Genomic DNA, 19,779 nt, shown 5'->3' on the forward strand with positions numbered 1-19,779 from the left:
CCGGTGAGTGCGCGCGGGCGGCCGCGGGGCCGGGGCGCTCGGGAGGGGACCCGGGACGCCGCTGTCGCCGCCTGCCCTAGCGGGTCTCTCTCTGCCTGTCTCGGGCTCTCTCTCTGGCTTCCGTAGAACTCACAGCCGGCAACTGGACTCGCCTCGTCTGGAAGTCCCGGCAAGATAAGGTCTCGAGAAGCGCCGCTTTGGCCGACGTTGCCCACATCGTTCCTCCCCCGGGCAGCGACAGCACAGGTTTCTCACGAGCCGTTTGCCTGCTGAGGCCCCTCGCTTCTAGCCCACCCCTTGGCCGTGTGCACGTTCCCCTCTGCCCGTGCGCCCTGGCGCTGCCCCGAAGCTCTCGCCGGTGCCCCGCGGTGGCCGCCGTCGGGACCTCTTCCTGGTGGTAGCGTGTTTGCATCCAAATCGATTGCAACAGAACAGAAACCGCCCTTCAGCCTCCTCCCGAGACCAGGAGCGGCCACCAGTCGTGCCCGGGTGGCTTCTGCCGGCTCGTGAGTGCCCGGGCTTCCCGGTGACGGGCCCCTCCGCCGCGCACCCGGGCAAAGTTTGAACCTCCGGGCCCGACTTCTGCGTGAACCAAGGGGCTGCTAAGAACCTTCCTGCCCTAAAATTTGGTACTGATCTGCTGCCTAAAAATCCTTTTCCCTCCTGATCACTTAGGGTGACAGGTGCTCTACCGTAACAGCGGTTCTGATACTCTGCACGCTGGAAGCTCCTGGCACTGATTCTATTTAGTAAAGACGGTCGATCAGGGAACCGATTTCCCTCTTGGGCCCGCCGAGGAGACGTGCTGGATATTCTTAGTGAACTCAGTAAGGATAAAAAAACTTCAAGGATCTGCCAGCTGTGGAGAGGAAGGTGGGGGGGATTCTTTCCCTGGCCTTGATGAGTACTGTGGTGTCACTCTAGGGTCTAGAATTTTTATAACGTTAATAGTGACTCATAACAACAAAAAATGGCAACGTTTTGTGGGACCTGAGATTCAGCTTTTTCTTATCTGAAAACTGGGAACATGTGCATTAGATATAAATGTATCATCTAAAGTAAGCTTCCACTACATGGAAATGGAGGGAAATCTGAAGTATGCAATAGGAAGCATAAGCCTTTTTGAAAATGAAATTTGAAATACACTTTTGCTTCTAATTGCTGACAGAAGACTTTCAGGCAGGGGACAGGAGAGAGGTGAGAGAAATTCAAACTAATTTGCATTAGGAAGAAACTTGGGGTGAAGAATCCCTAGGTAAGGTTGCTGTGGCTGATATCTTAAGTGCACTGCTGGAAAGCTTTCTAGTCTATTAAGTAACACCTGAAGCCCCAATTCTGTTACATAGCATTTCTTTTTTCTCTCTCTTTAACTACTCTGAAACTATACAGAGTTACACGTTCCTCATTAATTTATGAGCGATACCAAAAGAATTGACTCAATCCAGTAAGTATTTGAGTGTCTTCCGTGTATAGGGGCTTTGCTAAGAGCTGAAGAAGACTGGAAGGTGGAGGAACTTTCTAATTAAAACAACAGTGGACTGACTTGTAAGGTGCAGAGAAAGGTTTGCGCTGCCTATTTAATTGAAGATCAAAATCGGTTGAGTTTTTTTTAATCTCATTCTAAATGCCCTGTGCATCCCCCCTGGTGTCTTAATCATTTTGTAATTTTTCTACCATTGCAGGTAGTCTGCATTTTAGTAATTCCAAGGTAAACTATTTTCTAGGAAATATCATAACTAAATAAGAAGATATGTCCCTTTTCCCTGGTGTTTGAATTAAGTTAGTAAAGTGTAAATCAACAAGAAACATGAAAAGATGATGATTTTCCTTTCCTTTGGTTTCAAACTAATGAAATCTTACATGAGAGAAGACAAAGTCAGAGTGGATAAATTAATCCCCTGGTGTTTCCCAAGTTATATTTTATAAAAATCCTTTCCTTTGGAGGATGAATCCAATTTCACAAAATCTTTCAATACTTCTTCTGGAGGACTAATTTCATAAAATCTTTCATTGTAGGTTCCAACAACCATCAATGTCATTATCTTCTCCCCACCTTCAACCTTGAAAATAATTGTGTTCTAGGGGTCTTTGAGGGAGGGGACAAGTCTTTTTCAAAATCTGGCTAATGCTAGGGAGTTTATCCCCAGAAAGAAAAAATAATGTACCCCCATTCAAAATGTTGCATATCTTTCAGAGGATTCCTGGTGCCCAGGTTATGAGACTTTGCTTTAGAATGAGACAGTGAATTAGTCAGAGGGTGGGTAGATGGAAAGAAATGGAAAGCAAGGATGTGGGTTAATTCACAAAATGAGGGGATACAATCTAATTTACTTTCAAATGGAATAAGCGTCTGGCCTCAAGTGTTCAGTGAATGGGAAGTAATAATTGTTTTATTTGGGAAAGAATAAAGACAGATTACTGCTGTTAATTTTTTAATTGAGCAAGATCAACTTTTCTCTTGAACATTATGAGTCTCTCATTTTCAACTTTTCCTGCTCTTCTCAAGGAAAGTACTTTGGAGAGGATTTGCTCCTCATATTGATGCCCCATTTGGGACACAGTTTCTCACAAGCAGCATTTGTACCCATGAGTTGCTACATATGACAATGATTGAGTTCAAAAATTGAACTTACTCTCTCTTCACTCTCTCATGCACACACACACCCTGTCAGTTCACCTTTAGGAAGAAGATATATGTATTTACTTATATTTGTATAATTATCATACTCCATGTAAACCACTGTGATAGCAATATCTGTGACTTAGAAGGGAGTGGGTTGCTATTAAGAATAAATGGACAGCATTAAGAAATATTTCAGATGTAGCTTTTTTCAGAGAACAAACCAGCAACCACCAGATTAACTTCCCTTACTTCTCCTGTACCTAGGGCCGAGAAGCAAGCTCTCCCCTCTCCAACCCTCAGCCCCACCGGTCAAGGTCTCACTGAGTTGCAGTGGAGCTCACACCTGGGCATCCTGTCCCCTGCCCCTTGTGCTGCGCACTGGATCTGGGTAAGCAGAGGGCCCTCTGCAACTAGCAAAACGGGAGAGTGGGCCATAGGCAGTGGTGGATTTTACCTGGGTCAAAGGATTCCTTAAAATTTGCAGAGGCCTGAATCACACACCACTATTTGGAAGAAAAGTGTAAGAGAGAATGCCAGAGCAAATCTCTCACCTTTTAACTTGGATTAGGATCAGCCTAACTGATCCTTAGATATCAACCAGCTTTGACTTACCTTATTCTTGAGTAGCAACTAGGTGGGTGGCTGGTCAACAACCATAGAATGTCATTGATAGATGTTTATTGGATGAGTAAATTAATACAGATCATAGTTTTAATTCAAGCTCTGCCACTAGCTAGTCAAATGATCTTGGGCAAGTCACAAGTCACTTAAATTCTTTGGACCTTAAGCTTTCTATGTATAAAAGGAGGGTGTCATGTGGGACCAATGGTTCCCAATTACTAATGTGTAGTTCCATCGCATTTGCATGCCTAGAAGTTTAAAAAAAAAAAATGTCCAGCAGAGATTCTGATTTAATTGGACTGGAGTAGGCCCAGGCACATCTATTTTTTAAAAATTCCCCCAGGAAATACTAACGTCCAGCCAAGATTGAGAATCACTGGGTTAAATAATCACTATGAACTGACTCATCTTAGGATAGAAAACAGGCCCCCAAAATTCCTGTCATATATAGCCTGGCCCAGCATTTCATATACTCAGTGGTAACAACGCCTCAACATGCCTTTCTAAGAAGCAGCCCAGATCAAGGCACCTCAGTCTATTTAGAGAAGATGCTGTGCCTTCTCACCTTTTTGGTATTCCCACAATGCTTTGCTGAGTTCTTAGCACCCCTGTACATTTTGATGGACTGAATTAGGTGTAACTCTGCCTGTCCGAGATGACGAGCTGTTCCTAAAGGTCCCCAGAGATGATCATATCTCTTCTCTCAGTATCCATGCCAGTGTTTAATAGCTTCTTGAAATTTTCTCCTGGAAGTGATCTGTGACTTGTTGAGGTGGGGAAGAGAGGTGTCAGCAGGGATAAGCTGAAATGTGAGCTTCTGTGTCCAAACTGAGATAAAAAATGATCCTCACACCTTCTCAAGTAGTTGAAGACTATTGAGTTACCAGAACTGGAAGAGGTAAACAAGAGCACATTTGTTTACCTTAATCATTTCTTGGGACTTCGTCTTGTTGCCATTACATTGTAAATTCTGTAGATGTTCACGCTTGGAAAATTATCCTTAGATTTAAAGATGATTAAGTTGTAATCCATGAAATTTATTTGTTTATCTTACTCTCTTTTTCTTTTACCTCCCTTCATGTCCCCAAATACCTAGAAGACAAAAAACTGTGTGTATGTGTGACTGTCAATCAGTGAAAGAGAGACGGACATGAGTTGACAAAAACGGAAAGGCATTAAGAAGGAAACATAGACCAAGGGTAAGAGGCCTGGGTTACAAGGAGCTGCACTTCATTTGTTTCTTTTCTCTCGCTGTTGGTCTTATGTATGCTACAGGTTTACTCTCGAGCTTTCTGAAAGGTGGGCAAATCATTGCATCCCACCTCTCTGTGTTGCTAAATGTGGGCTTGTGGCCCGTGATCCCTGTACGCTCCTTGCTGTCTTCCATACACAGTGCATAGAGTGGTGTCACCATGGTGAACTGGCAGTCTGGACACACATGGTCTGATCCAGCATTGACCAATCCCAGGGTATGATTTGATTCTAAATAATGTCTTAGACTGGGAATTTTTTTTTCTGGAGTGAGTGGAAAGCTACTGGCAGTGGCATTTTTACCTTTGTGTCTCAGAGGAGCTGCCTTCAGCTGATGTCAAAAATCCAACTCAGACCTACAGAACCAGCTCAGCAGCCACCTCTCCAACCACTTGGAACTGGTTGCACTCACTGCCATTTTTAAAAAAAAGAGAAAAAAAGTTGTAGGGTTGGATTCATTTTATGTTTATTGTTGATCATTGTTCCCAAAGATTCAGTAATATTGGGCACATGCTGTTTTGTTTTTTAATAATTATTCCTTACCTACTTCTTAAAGTGAATTAAAGTTGGATTAAATGTACTAGGAAAAGATAGATTTACCATCATAATTTTAACTTCAATGAAAAACTTAATTACTAATAAACTCAAAGGCCCATTTATGTGTTTATACGTAAACATTTGTTTTCCTACACATCTAATTGTTTAAGATAGTAAGAATAGAGTTGTGCTGGTCCTTGGGATTATCATTAGTTTGCTTTTAAAATATTCCTCAAAACAATGAAATGTTGCAAAATAATTGGAAATGATATTTCTTACCTAGGCCCTGTTTTATTGAACATTTTTAACAACAATCTTCAAAGGTAGCTGAGGTTTTCATTTTTTCCTTTCTTCTTTCCTTCCTTCCTTCCTCGATTCACTCATTCATTCAACAAATATATAATAAATTCCTACAGTATGCCTTCCTCATGTGGCTTACATTCTCACGAAGGGGGGAGGAAAGATAGAAAATAAAGAAGTAAACTATAGTGTAGGTTGGATGGTGGTAAGTGCTATGGAGAAAAACAAAGCAGGGAAGAAGGCAGGAGAGGAGTTGGGTGTGCAATTTTTAAAATAAGGTAGTCAGGAAAAGCTTCCCCTTAGAAGGTGACATGAGCACGGACCTGAGGGCGGTGAAAAAGAAAGTTGCAAGGCTCTCTGGGAGGCGAGCATTCCAGCCATGCAAAGGCGCTGGGGCAGTGCCGGGCATTTTCACAGAACAGCAGGCAGGTCTGTGTGGCTGGAGCAGAGTAACGAGGTGGGAAGTAGAAGGAAATGAAATCAGCAAAGTAAGGAGCAATTGTGGGCAGGAGTTTGGGAGGGCGCTGAAGATCATACAGGGCCTTGTAGGGGCTTTCAGTGGGATATTCGTAATGTGACATGAAGATGGGGTTTCTTACTGCTTAGTCAAAATAGCAGCAGCCCTGTGTTCTGTTTCTTCCTTGCTACACGCCCTACACGTTCTCGGGCTTTGCTTTTCTCACCAAATCAGCCTCTTCCCATTCTTTCCCCTGTGGTCCCTTTCCCCCCAAGGCTGGCTGCGGAGTCTTTCTTGTTGCTGGCCCTTCCTGTTTTAAGGAACGTGCTGCTAATTGCTAAAGAATAAAAAAAACTGTCAGGGAGTACCAAAACCACCAATCATAAGAGAAATCGTAATAAATTTATACAAAATATACTTTTAGTTTATACTGTAAAGCAGACAGAGTGGTTGTGTTGCTGCCAGGCTGAGTTTAGCCTGTGTGTTCTGTTGGACCTGCACATTGTTTCATAAAAATTTCTATTGGTCTCCAACATGTAAAAATTGAGAAAGTTTTTGTAAATATATAGTTTCAAGTTCCCTTTAAAAATTGGTGTTTTTTACGGATGGACTCAGAGAAAATTATGTTAAGTGAAATAAGCCAGGCACAGAAAGAGAAACACCGCATGTTCTCACTTATTTGTGGGAGCTAATAAAAATAAATAAATAAATATCCAAAGAAATAAACAGGGTGCGAGAAGAAGACACAACAATCACAACAATTCCTTGAACTTGTTAAAGCAAGTGAACAGAGATGATGTTGATGGGGGGGCGGGGAGAAAAAGGAGGAATTGGTAAAGGGACACGAAAATCGAGTACATTGTATATTGGTATTTTTAAAAAATAAATAAATAAAAGGGAAATTATAAAAGAAAAATAAATAAATAAATAAATAAATAACCAATCACTATTAAAAAAATGGGTGTTTTATATGAAGTCCCAGAATTGGCAAAACTAATCTATGGTGACAGAAATGAAAATCATGCTTCCCTGACACAGCAGGGATTGACTGGATAGGGGCACAAGGAAATTTCTGGAAGGTGAAAGGTTCTTTTTATAGTAGTCTAAAATGTGTAGTAAAAGTCATTAAATCATATGCTGATCTGTATAGTTCTCTCTATATAAATTGAACTTCAATAAAAAGAAAATTTTTATTTTTAAAATTTTTAATTAATATTATTTTTAATTAACTAATCAAAATTGTATACATTTGTGGGAAACAATGTGACGTCTTGATATCAAGCTAATTAACATATTCATCACCTCGCTTACCTATCATTTTTTATAGTGAGACATTTGAAATGTGCACTCAGTTATTTTGAAGTATACGATACATTATTACAGGCTGTAGTCACCCTGCTATGCAATAGATCTCAAAACCTATTCCTCCTGTCTAGTTAGAACTTTGTACCCTTTGATCAACAGCTCCCCATCCCGCCCTCCCCAGCCCCCCAGCCTCTGTTAACCATCGTGCTACTCTACGTCTGTGATTTCAACTTTTTAGATTCCACATGTAAGTGAGATATTTGTCTTTCTGTTCCTGGCTTATTTCACTTAGCATAATGTCCTTCAGGTTCAACCATGTTGTCACAAATGACAACATTTTTAAGGCTGAATAGTATTTTATTGTGTATATATACCACATTTTACTTATCCATTCATCCATGATAGGCATTAGGTTGATTCCATATCAACCTACTAAAAGAGTTCTCTTTTCTCTGCATCCTTGCCAACACCTGTTATCTTTCATTTTTTTGATAAAAGCTATTCTAACAGTGTGAGGTAATATTTCATTGTGGTTTTGATTTGCATTTCCTCAAATAATGAGTGACGCTGAGCAATTTTTAATGTATCTATCGGCCATTTGAATGTTTTCTTTTGGGAATTGTCCGTTCAGGTCCTTTGCCCACTTTCTAATTGGGGTATTTGTTTTCTGGCTATTAAGTTGTTTGAATTCCTTATATATTTTGGATATTAACCACTTATCAGATATATGTTTTGCAGATATTCTCTCCCATTCTGTGGGTTGTCTCTTCACTTTGTTAATTGTTTCCTTTGCTGTGCAGAAGGTTTTTAGTTTGATGCCATCCCATTTGTTTATTTTTGCTTTTGTTGCTTGTGCTTTGGCAATCATATCCAAAAACATTGTTGCCCAGACCAATGTCATTGAGCTTTTCTATTATGTTTTCATCTAATAGTTTTACAGTTTCTGCTCTGACATGAGTTGATTCTTGTATATAATGTGAGATAAGTATCCAGTTTCATTCTTCTGCATGTTGATAGCCAGTTTCCTAACACTATTTACTGAAGAGACTATGTAAAGGCAATTTTTAAATGGAAGCCTTCCCCAGCATTCAGTAAGTGCTGAATAGCAGCTGACCACATTGGGTTTGGTACGTGCTTTCTAGAAAGGCACAGGCTCACGTGGTCCATTTTCATTAACTATCTGGCCCCTTGTAGGTAGCTTTGGTTTGTAGCAAGTCAAACAGTAAAGATGACAGACCAAGCACAAGCATGTGCTTGCTCTCCATCCCAGAACTCCATTTAAATGACTGTAAAATTATACAAGGGGGAGAGAACTCTGAAGAGAATAGGATAGAAAAATGTTCTTAAGCAAGTTATTGATGAAACAGAACTAAGAATTAGTGCGGGAAGGACCACCATGAGGACGCAAGTGATTTTCTAAAAAGAACCCGAGAGAAGCTGTAAGCATGGAGTCAGCAGGGACAGAAAGCATGAATGAACAGGGAGATCTGAAAGCAGAGAGATTAATGGAAAGTCTTTGTGGATTAGTGACAGTGAACTAGGGCTTCTAATGTGAGAGCTGGCATTTAGAAAGAGGGTGGGCCCTAGCCTGAAGGCTGGCTCTTGCCTCCTCACCCTAAAGTGAAGCCAGCCACCAACAAAGCCCACCCTGGTACACAGAGCCTCCTAATTTCCATTTCCATCAAGGAAGCGTCCTGTCCTGGAAAAACTATGTACATGATAGTGGAGGAAAGTGGGACAAATTAACCAGAAAAGTAAATGAAAAGAAAATATATAACCAAGAATAACCTGACACGTGAAGGAACATGAAAAAGAAACATCAAGATAAAGAAGTACTATTACCAGAGGAGAAATCATTCAGGGAAAAGAAAATTGCCTTTAAAAAAAAATACTTGAGTACCATTAGAGTGATTAAAAAGATATGATTTCTGTACAGCAAAACCAGAATGCTATGAAGAAGGAGCAATCAGAAAACAAACAAAAAAGATCTTGAAAAGTTGTTTTTTTTTTTTTTTTCCTTTTTTGTCTTTTTTTGTGTCCGGCAACGGATCGCAACCCTCGGTGTTGCGCCCGCGCCTCGCTCAGCCAGTGAGCGGGAACCAGTCTGTATGTGGGATCCGAACCCTTGGCGGGAGCGCCGCCGCACTCCCAAGCGGCGCACTGTAGCAGTGCGCCACCGGGCCGGCCCTCTTGAAAAGTTTTAAAAATTATTACTAAAACAAAAATAACTTATTAGAAGGACTAAAAGATAAAGTGCTGAAAATCTCTTAGAATGTACAATCAAATGTCAAAGAGAGGGAGAATATGCTAGAAAAGGTGAGAAGCATAGAGAAGCAATCCAGTAAGTCCAATATCAGTCTATTGGAGCTCTAGAAAGAGGAAACAAAGAAAGTAAAGGGGGAAGAAGTTGACAAAGAAATGGTAGGAAAAAAAAGTTTTCTGTGTTGAGGAAAAATATGAGATTAAAAGGATCTATCAAATGAATGGGGGGAAAATCCAGAGATACGATTATTACAGAATTTCAAAGACAAGGATATAGAGAGATTCCTAAAACTTTATGAGAGGTAAAGTCATTTACTTAAGATTAACAGAAGTCTTCTTACAAGTGAGCTGGATGCTAAAGGAGAAATGCCTTCAAGTTTATAAGGCAAAATGTTTTTGAACTTAGAATTCTGTTGCCAGTAAATTATCAATTAAGTGTAAGGGTGAAGTGAAGGTTTTTTAGACATGCAGAGACTCACACCATTTACTTTCATGTACCCTTTCTGAAGCAGTTGCCTGAGGATGTGCTTCAGCAAAATGAGGGTAGAAAGCAAGAAGGCAGATGTGGAATTAGAAAGAGTGGAACTAACCCCTAAGTATACTGAAAATAAATCCTAGGTTGACAGATGTTTACCAGGCTTAGAAAGAAATTAATACAAATTAGGGCAGGTAGTCAGTGAGCTAAGAAGGACAACTTTAAAGTTAAGTAAATAGGGCTGGCTGCTTAGCTCAGTTGGTTAGAGAGGAATGTTGATAACACCAAAGTCAAGGGTTTGGATAGCTGTACCTGCCAGCCACCAAAAAAAAAAAAGTTCCATTCAGTAGATAGAATGAATAATGAACAATATTCCCATAGTCATAATAACAGAACTTCCAGCAATACACAGAACTAAGCTGATTTATTCAGCCTTCTCTCTAGTACAAACACACAAAAATGAAGGCTAAAACACAGCAAAATGTTTAAATAAATAGTTAACCTTGAAATAAAGACTGCCAGAAAAATGCTGGAAAAAAACTGTTTTAAAAGAACAGTAAACACATTCTCATATTCGGCATAACCCATAGGAGTTTCTCTGTGGGATACAGATCCTACGGTGTGGTGATGGGATTGTGCCATTCAAACCTGGAATGAAAAGACCCTCAGCAGACAATAAACCTGGACTTGAAACACTGGATAAGCCTGGATCCCTAATTGTCTAATTCATCACTAGAGTATTAGGAAAACTCTAACCACCACTTAGGGAAACACAGAAGTCTTCCAGGCCTTGACTGAAAGTTAAAAAAAAAAAAAAAAAGTCACCCTTGAACAATCAAATGCTCAAGCCTATCCCTCATTCACAGTTGGGTTCAAAATCATACTCCCCCCATGACTCAAAAACCTCAAACCATAGTATTAAACAAACATCAACAGTAAAAATGTCCAGGACCCCTAAAGTCACCAGAGCCCTGGAGAGCAGACATAAAAGTGTCCAGGGATGTGTTCACAACCTAAGTAGACATGGAATGCCCATAGAACCACACCCTTCTTCCCCCATTTAATATGAGCTCACAATTTTAAAAACCTACAAACCACTGTAAGGGAGTATCAGCAAACAAAACAATCAGAAAAATTAGATCTCCAAGAATTTAAAACAATGGAAATATATAAACAGATCATAAGAGTGTTAAAAATTATTAAAGGGATAAAGAGAATAGAAAACAAAATGAAAAAATAGTACATTGTAAATAGAGCAAGCCTATTTCAAAAAGACAGAGAAATGAAAAATATAGGCATTGAATTTTTTTTTAAATTAATGTACTATTGATAACAGAGCCAAAGGTAGATTAGTCAACTGAAAGCTGAATCTGAGAAAAGAATCTGAAATCATTCAATGGGACAAAAGGCTGGAAAATGTGAGAGGTTAAAAGATACAATGATATGTGAAGCTCCAACAAATGTCTAATAGAAATTCCAGAAGGAGAGAGAGAATAGGGAAGACAAATTAGCTTATATTGGTTATATAGGTAAACAAATTAGAAACAGTGATATAACAGCAAAAATAGGGGTTGGTAAGGACACTTAAATGTTCATTTTTTCATGGTAAGCATTCATAGATAATGGCTAAATTCGATAAATCCAAAAGAAAGCCATATAATTTTATTACTTAGATCAGTAGTTCTCAGTTCTAGAAATGTATTGTAGTGGTTGGAGGGTGCTACCAGCATTTAATGTCAAGAACAGAAATGCTAAAAGCACAGAACAATCCCACACAAATACCACCTGAAATCCCAATTTCTCTTTTTGAAAAATGCTGATTTAGAGTTTAAAAATAAATAAACCCACCAGAAGAAGTAATAACAAAAATGATTTTAAGAAAATGGTTGCTTCAGGGAATAGAACTACAGCTGGGGAGAAGTGGGGTGGGAAACTATTGCTTTTTTGTTATTAGCCCTTCCATAATACTTGCAATTTTATCATGCCTGTATTATTTTGACTAAAAGTTATTAGTTTAGAAAAAAAATGACTGGTCACCCAAGTAGATTCTCCTTCCACTTTCACTTAGAAAACTTTTTCTTATTAAAGTATCTGTCATTCAATCTAAAGCACCATTATGAATTACTAAGCTTTTTTACCCCAAAAAAGATTCTGGAGGCATACCTTGTGAGTATTAATGGTCTTTTCAAGTGCTCCTGGTTTTAAGATAAATCTTGCAATTTATCATCTCATGAAGTCACAGCAAATTAGTGCTGGAAGGGATTAAATTTCTTTAATGGAATCAGATAATTTCTCCATGGCAGAGTGGTTTTGATCAGTAGTTCTGTATGGGACACAGGGGACTAAAATACGGTCGAATAACAAGACCACGTGGCTTCAGGTTGGAGCCTGCAGCCTGCCTGTTGTGGTCCTTCAAGACCTCATCCTATTCAACCTAGTCAGATTCATTTTCTGTAACTACCCCAAAGCACAATTTACCAGTGTTTTTGTTATTCCATGTACATGTCCTATTAATTTTTACCTTTTCACCTCTCTGTGCAAAATCACACGCCCTCCCTTTTGCCGTCTATCCATTTCTTGGAAAACACTTCAAATCCAATATCCTCTCTGAAGCCTTTCTTGACCTCCAGCTTCACTTCTAATATTAAGAACTGTACTTCATAAATAACACATCATGACAAGTGGGAATACATGCCTATAATTAATATAATTTAGATGTAATTAGATCAACATTTGACATAATTAATCTGATACACACTTAATGAGGCAGCATAGGATAAGAACATGGTCTCTGAAATGAGGCCAACATAAATTCCAATCCCAGCTGTTACTACTCCATCAGAGCCTCAGATACTTCATCAAAAAATGTGGATAATTCTTACTTTACATGGATGCTGTGATTAATTAACTGAAGTCTCAATAAACGTTAGCTTCTATCGTTATTTTTAACTATTGCTGTGCTCCATGGTAAATTAGAAACTCACATCAATGTCTACCACTTGTATTATTTTACGTCAATTTGTTGTTATTATGTGCTCACTTTGTAAGTTATCCAGTACTTATATAATGAGCACCAGCATTGTCTAAATATGAACTATTTTTTATTATCATGACACACATAAACTCACAAATCAAAAAACAAAACCCCATTTATAATAGCAAAACACTGGAAGTAGATTAAGTATCTCAAAATAAGGATAGTTAACTAAATCATGGTTCATATATATTAGAAAATATTATGCAACCATTAAAAATTATGCTTATGAAGCTACTTAATGACATGGAAAAATACAATGTAGAGTTAAGTAAATGGAGTTACAATGGAGAGTTAAGTAAAAAATACTAAAATGTAAAACTAAGACAGCATATATATGCATTTATAATATGCATTCAACATGTATCATGTATGCATGGAAAAATAATTTTCCAAATTTCTATAGTGGTCATATCTTAATTTTATAATACTAAGGAGAAAGTAACACATTTTATATATGAAAGACTCTTGATCTCATTTCCTAACCATTGGTATTTCCTTGCCAAAATCTTTTGGTCCCATCCCCAAAACTTCCTGTGTTCCCCTATGTGTACCATCATTTCCTATGACACTACCCACCTGTAAGAAGTCCTTTAAAAGATGTAGATCGCTGCAGACATCAGATGACAAATTTCCTGAAGGCATGAACCATAGCTTATTGATCTCTAAGTGTAGCCAACTTACATGTTATAGCCTAACGTGTAAGTAGAGACTCAGTAGATTTATATTGAATAAATGAATAAATAAAGATCCAAGGCCTTGAGAAATGGAGCAGGTAAAAAGAAATGCAAAGTTGATTAAAAAGCTAATAATAATTACCTATTAATAAAATAAAATAAATAAATGTAAGATAGATTAAAGAGATAATATTATCTATTGAGATAATAATAAATAACTATTGAATTTTAGAGACCTTAGTCTAAGTACCTTATCATTCTTACTTTTAGCACTATGCAATGTAAGCACCGTTAGGACTAGCGAAACAAATTGTGGAACCTCTGTATAATGGCATGCTGTACATCTGTTTAAAAAACAAAAGAATAGTGATATGGAAAGATCTCAGGATCTATTGTTAAGTGAAAAAGGCAAAGTGTCCAACAATACTAAGACACGCTACTGTGCATGGGTAGAAGCATATCTATTCACATCTGCTTGTGTGTGTATGAAATACCTCCAGAAAGACACACAGGAAACTGGCATAGGTTTGCCTCCCAGCTATGGAATAGAAGTGATACTTCACTTTAATTCTTTTTATATATGAATTTTTGAGCCATGTGAATATATTAGTGATTCAAAAAGGCAATTAAATGAAAATAAAAGTATTATCCTCATTTACAAATGAGCAACCTGAAATTGAATGAAATTAGGTACTCTGCTCACAATAGTGATAATAATAGTCACATTTATTGAGCACTTACTGTGTGCCAGGTCCCATGATAAGTACTTCAGAAACATTTTCTAAACTTATTTCTCACAGGTCTATAGTGAGCTATTATTTTTATCTTAGTGTTATAGCTGAGGAATCTGAAAAGAACATAGTTTATTACCCAACTTAGGACACTTTTGAAAGTAATAATTACCCTAGGACAACAGGCAGAAGCCAGGACCTATGGTAACCCTACCTAGAGAGTTCAAGTAACTTGCCAGATGTCCTACTATAATGGCAGAACCAGGACTTGAACTGAGGTCTATGTAATTCCAAGGCCTATGCTCCCAACTGTCATTTACAGATAAGGAAACGGAGGCATAGAAAGCATATTTACCTTGCAAAAAACCACGTAGCTGTTAAGTGGCAGTTCCAACCTCCAAACACAGTCCTTCTGCACCCAAAGCCTAGCATAGTGATGTTGCTACTCTGATACTAATCTAAGAGCCTTTTGGCAAAGGAATGTAAGGAGAAGAGAATAAATATAAAAGAAGAGGGGAAAGATGGGCAGCAGAGCACTGGGCTAAGTGCTCCAGGAACCTTGGCCCTGCTGCTCAAATGCACTCAGAGAGCCTTCAGTCAACAAACGTCTGGGCGCCTGCTGCATGCTGGGCTATGTGCTTGGGGCTCAGGAACAACAGTCCTGTCCTCACAGAGCTTATAGTCTACATTCAAGACCAGCTTGCATAGATTTTGGGGCATTTTGCTCTTCCTACATATTGGATCACTATGATTAATCAGTGATTGTTAATAGGAGAAAAGCAGATAGTATCTTCTGGCCTGCTAACAGCCCAGAAGTATAAAGAGGAGCAAGCAGCTTCTTCAAAAGTTGCTTTCAGGAAAAGGCAGATAAAGTCATAAGTAAAACAAAAAATATTTCTGGATTATAATTCATGAGGCCTTTGCTATATGCTGTGTACATTATAGAAATGTTTACATACCGTTGCTCTGGGCAGTGTTAAAAATTTTCATAATAAATAACATTATTTTTGTTACTTGTTCGTGCTATGCCCAGAGAAGGTATGTGAAAAATATAGTAAGCTTGGGCATGTGCTTGTATACTAGGAATTAAAAGGTTAATATATGCATTCTAAGAGTTATAAATATGTAAATTGATTACTTTGAATAGATGGGTGAATGCCTTGAGAATCACTCTCTTCCGATCCCTCCAGTACACGGAGAAAAAGTGTTCTAAGTTTCAGACAGCTGAATCCATTCTAGCCTGTTTAAGCACAAAGAGATTTAACTGGTATTTTGAACAAACTTGCCAAATGCTGTTCTCAGAATGTTGTCGCTGGAAATACTGTTTAAAGATGAAGAAACATAGAAGCAGAGAGTGGAATAGTGGTTGCCAGGGGCTGGAGGGAGGGGGAAGCAGGGAACGGTTAGTTAAAGGGAACAAAGCTTCTGTTGTGCAAGATGAATAAATCCTAGAGGTCTACTGAACAGCATAGTTAACAATGCATTATTGTACAGTATTTACAATATTTACAATTACAAACTTGCTAAGAGGGTACATCTTATGTTAGGTGTTCTTATCACAAAATAAGAATAGTAATAATAAAGAGGGCGAGAGGAAAATTTTGGAGGTGATGGGTAGGTATACGGCATAGATAGTGATGATGGTTTCACAGGTGTATACTTATCTCCAAACTCATCACGTTGTATACATTAAATATGTACAGCTTTTTGTATGTCACTCCTACCTCAATAAAGTGGTTTAAAAGTATATAAATAAAGATGAGGAAACTAAGACCCAGAGAGGCAAATTATTTTTCCATGTTCATTCAACAAGCATTTTTGAACCCTAAGTACCAGTCACTGTGCAGAAATGAACAGTGTTGGGTTTCTCCTCAAAGGTTGTGCATCAGTCTCATTCACGAGCTTTAAAAAATACAGACTTAAGGGCCGGCTGGGTGGCGCGCTGGAGAGTGTACCACTTGGGAGCGTGGCAGCACTCCTGCCGAGGGTTCGGATCCCATGTGGAGACCAGTTCCCGCTCGCTGGCTGAGCGCGGTGCGGGCGCAACACCAAGGGTTGCGATCCCGTTACCGGTCAGTAAAAAAGACAAAAAGGAAAAAAAATACAGACTTAAGAATGCTAAATAAGAATATCTAGAGGGCCTGGAAATCTATGGTCTTAAGCTCCCCAGGTGATTCCAATATGCTTCCAGGTATGAAAACCCCTGGTCTAGGGGATTCTGTCATAACAATATAGAACAGCTCAGACACTTGAGGTGCAGACCCAGAGCTAGACCCCAATCCTGGCCTCCAATCCAAAGTGTCTTCCACGAAATTATAGCGAATATCCATTATTGTCAAGCAACTAATTTTGGCTCTTAGTTTGAAGTTAAAAATGTTGCTACCGTTTTGTTATAATTTTTATTTATAAATATCTATGCCTTTTAAATTTGATGTTTACTTTGAATATGAGACCAGGTTTTTGTTTTGAGAATATTTCTGGCACCGCAGAATGAGCGTAGATGAGTCTATTTTCTCACCCACAAAGTTAGGGTGTTAAATTGAATGATCTCCAAGGTTCCTTTCAGATCCAAAAATCTATGATGAAAAACGTTGTAAACTACTTTAAAATCCTTTCTTTCATGGCTGTGGAAAATGGGACTTGAACCTCTAGGTCAATTTGCTATTCTGTTATAGTATTTTTGTTTGAGGAACTGCCAGAAGATCTGGCCCTTTAGGCCATCTTAGAAGTGACTTTTTTCTCTTGTAAGGATTTGTGTAGTTTTACAACTGAGTGAGTTATTTCAATCAGCCCACTAGAAACTTGTTATCTGTCATGTAAGAGTCTGGTCATTTGATCTTCTAGTGTTGGTATCTTGGTTACTTTGCCTCTTTGCCTCTGATAAGGTAGTTATTGATAGCCTTCAGGCTTTAATTATTTAATCATTGTTGATGAGAATAAAATGTTCCCCAAAAGGACAGCCTTTCATGATAACATCCTCTTCTCCTTTCCTTTCCCAGTTAAGACATCCCTGAACTGCCAAACAGATATCTCAAGGAGGACACAGATGATAGCCAGGGTTCTGGCTCCTCAAAAATAATTGAGAATCTCCTCTTTTTTGTGTCTCTCCCTAATCTACAGAGAGTTGTGGTTGCAAGATTTAGCAAAGAAAAATACAAGATAACCAGTTAAAGTTGAGATAGACAAAGAACATCTTTTTAATGTAAGGATGTCCCATGCAATATTTGGGACATGCTTATACTAACAAATACTATTTGTTATTTATCTGACATTCACATTTAACTGGACCTTCTGAATTTTCTCTGGCAACCCTTCAGAAAGTGCATACCATAATGCTTTCCTAAGTCTATCTAATGTTTTGAGATCTAAATTTCTTTGATATTTGCTCCTAATTTAAACCCTCAGTGAAATGGTGTGACAATTAAGATCATATTTGCCTGAAGTGCAGTGGATGTCACACTACCCACCTACACACAACGCCCTTTTGTTGTGAGGATATAAGCATAGAAATAAGAATTTGCTTGAGAGACTTAAGCTAAATATTTCTCTCTTTTGTAATTTTCCATTAAATATTTCAAAGACACACATAAGTAAAGATAATAATATAATGCACTGCACAAAACTTATGTACACCCTATTCATTTTTTTTTTCCTTTTTGTTTGGGTGTGTAGGTGGGTGTGAGTATTTGTTTCACCATCTCCTAAGTTAGTGGTTTTGAACCTTGGCTGCAGAATTGAATCACCTGAAAGCTTTTTAAACTCTCATTTCCGGTCTGCTTCCCAGACCAATTAAATCAGAATCCCTGGCAGTAGAGTCAGGCATCAGTAGTATTTAAATCTGCTCAGGTGATTCCAATGTTCTTCCAGGGCTGAGAATGGATGCCCTAAATGAAAATGGAAAATTCAAAGAAGCATTTTGACTGCTAAATCATGTCCTTATATTTGAAATTCCTCTTCAAAACTAATTTCATGCACTTTACAGTAATCATGTTATTTTATACCATATTGTACTGTATTATATTGTTATATAATGACATATCATATATTATAAAGTTTACTTTTAAAAAAACTCATCATATCACTGATTCATTATTAATTTCCTAAAAGTCTATAATTGACTTTGGTTTTCAAAAGTTTCTTTGTGATTTTCTTATGTCTTTTTCATGTGTATTTCTCTCAGGTTCTCAACTTGAACTGCTTATTAGGATCATCTTTAAAAAAAGATACTTTAAAAAAAAAATGCCTGGACCCCACCTCCTAGAGGCTGTGCTCTAATTAGTGAGGGGAGGAGCCCAGGCATTAGTATTTTTTTAGAAGTACATGAAGAGATTCTTGGTTTAGCCAGAGTTGAAAGCCAGTATTTTTAAAATGTCAAGTACTTCCCTAGCGGGTTATTTGAACATCTGGGAAACTTTTAAAACATACACGTAATTGCTCTGCTTAACGAAATAGAAGGAATTTTGAGACTCTAGAAGGAGGAAAAATGAGGGAGTGGCAAGTGACCTTCAGATTAATGGGTGTAAATGAGGAATTCCTGATATTGGGATATAATTGAGGAATTCCTAATGTTGGGAATAGCCAGAAGACTTTTGAAAATAATGGTAAAAATGTCTGATATTTTAACTTATTTCTCTACTACAGTTCAGTGTAAACCTATTCTATTGCCCTGCAATCTCCAGGGAAGGTTTCCACATACATGGGCACAGGGACACATGCCCAGGCCCACACACAGTGAATGTTCATTGTCCAGGCCTCACTCAGGGAAATCCTGACTGAGTAGGGTTAGAGCAAGATCCAGAAACCAGTACTTTTTAACACTCCTCAGACCATTATGGTGACTGAACAGCATTATGGTGACTGTCCAGGTTTGGTCACCACTGCCTTGTAGATGATACAATATCCCTAGACAATGGTCGTCATAATTCATCCCATTAACAGCTGTGTGAATTCATGTGGAGTAATAGTAAAATCAATGGCAAAATGAGTTTTTGCAATAAGAGAAAAACCAAAGTCAGCTTCTTTTTATTAGACCTTCCTCAGATCCATCTGGTCTTCTCTTTGAGTGGCCTTATGAAGCAATTACCTTTCTGAAATAGGACGGAAGAAAACCAAGGGGAAAATGTCCAGAAAAAGTAATAATTTTTTTTTTTTTTTTTCTTCTTGTCTTTTTTCGTGTCCGGCAACGGATCGCAACCCTCAGTGTCGCACCCGTACCGGACCGGGACCGGCAACGGGATCGCAACCCTCGGTGTTGCCTCCGCTCCTCGCTCAGCCAGTGAGCGGCCGGTCTGTATGTGGGATCCGAACCCTCGGCGGGAGCGTCACCGCGCTTCCCAAGTGGCGCACTGTAGCAGTGCGCCACCGGGCCGACCCAAAAGTAATAATTTTTAAAAAATTAAGGAGACTTAATCATCTGTAATATGAAATATCAGAGAGGAAGCATATCATTGTTGATAATGTATCAGAGAGGAATAATGTATCAGCAATGATACGCTAGTCCAAAGAT

General features: G+C 38.6%; 1 protein-coding gene across 4 annotated transcripts in view; it reads left to right on the forward strand.

Moving 5' to 3' along the window:
• The first annotated feature begins 2,887 nt into the window (after nucleotides 1–2,887).
• The window catches only part of SLC26A5 (solute carrier family 26 (anion exchanger), member 5), a 70,739-nt gene continuing 53,847 nt past the window's right edge, over nucleotides 2,888–19,779 (forward strand). For all 4 annotated transcript variants that reach the window (XM_008592273.1, XM_008592279.1, XM_008592255.1 and 1 more), the window contains exon 1: nucleotides 2,888–3,011. The gene's annotated coding sequence lies outside the window, so the exon portion shown is untranslated. The remainder of the gene's footprint in view (nucleotides 3,012–19,779) is intronic.

Source organism: Galeopterus variegatus, unplaced genomic scaffold (genome assembly GCF_000696425.1).
Source record: "Galeopterus variegatus unplaced genomic scaffold, G_variegatus-3.0.2 Scaffold153, whole genome shotgun sequence".
Lineage (NCBI taxonomy): Eukaryota > Metazoa > Chordata > Mammalia > Dermoptera > Cynocephalidae > Galeopterus > Galeopterus variegatus.